Genomic DNA, 1,539 nt, shown 5'->3' with positions numbered 1-1,539 from the left:
TTAATAGTCCTATCCTCAAATAGAATCATTAAAGAAGCAAACATATGCAAACAATGCAAACATAACAGCAATCTGCCTAAACAGGACAGTCTGTAAAGAATGCAGCAACATCCATACTTCCCTAGCTCCAAAAAATATGAAATAAAATTCCCACAATATTAAATTTATCAGAGATTAATATTCAAAAGGTTTCAACATTTTATCACATTCTGAATTTTCTAGGGAATCATTGCAACAGCGGTAAACTTTCTGTTTTCAAACAGCAACATGAAGACTTGTAAAATAGGCATAGTAAAGGCTATCAATGCCACTTTTATTGAAATAAAAGATGCAAAACAATGTTATAAATAAAAGCAAGCAAATCCTAACAAAAAAATTGACGCTCCAAGCAAAACACATATCATGTGGTAAATAAAAATATAGCTCCAAGTAAAGTTACCGATGAACGAAGACGAAAGAGGGGATGCCTTCCGGGGCATCCCCAAGCTTAGGCTCTTGTATATCCTTGAATATTACCTTGGGGTTCCTTGGGAATCCCCAAGCTTAGGCTCTTGCCACTCCTTATTCCATAGTCCATAGAATCTTTACCCAAAACTTGAAAACTTCACAACACAAAACTTAACAGAAAACGCGTAAGCTCTGTTAGTATAAGAAAGTAAATCACCACTTCAAGGTACTGTAATGAACTCATTATTTATTTATATAGGTGTTAAACCTACTGTATTCCAACTTCTCTATGGTTTATAAACTATTTTACTAGCCATAGATTCATCAAAATAAGTAAACAACACATGAAAAACAGAATCTGTCAAAAACAGAACAGTCTGTAGTAATCTGATCAAACGTATACTTCTGGAACTCATAAAATTCTCAAATAAATTGTCTGGACCTGAGTAATTTATCTATTAATCATCTTCAAAAATAATTAACTAAATAGCACTCTTCAAATAAAAATGGCAGCAATTCTCGTGAGCGCTAAAGTTTCTGTTTTTTACAGCATGATTGCAAAGACTTTCCCCAAGTCTTCCCAACGGTTCTACTTGGGACAAACACTAATTAAATACATAAAACCACATCTAAACAGAGGCTAGATGGATTATTTATTATTAAACAGGAACAAAAAGCAAGGAGCTAAAATAAAATTGGGTTGCCTCCCAACAAGCGCTATCGTTTAACGCCCCTAGCTAGGCATGATAATTTCAACGATGCTCACATAAAGGATAAGAATTGTAACATAAAGAGAGCATCATGAAGAATATGACTAGCACATTTAAGTCTAACATACTTCCTATGCATAGGGATTTTGTGAGCAAACAACTTGTGGGAACAATAATCAATTAGCATAGGAAGGTAAAACAAGCAAAACTTCAAGACTTTAAGCACATAGAGAGGAAACTTGATATTATTGCAATTCCTACAAGCATATATTCCTCCCTAATAATAATTTTCAGTAGCATCATGAATGAATTCAACAATATAACCAGCACCTAAAGCATTCTTTTCATGATCTACAAGCATAGAAATTTAATTACTCTCCAC

This window comes from Triticum urartu, chromosome 2 (assembly GCF_003073215.2).
Source record: "Triticum urartu cultivar G1812 chromosome 2, Tu2.1, whole genome shotgun sequence".
NCBI classification, from domain to species: Eukaryota; Viridiplantae; Streptophyta; class Magnoliopsida; order Poales; family Poaceae; genus Triticum; species Triticum urartu.
The sequence above is the reverse complement of the archived record's forward strand: the minus strand, read 5'-3'. Positions refer to the sequence as shown.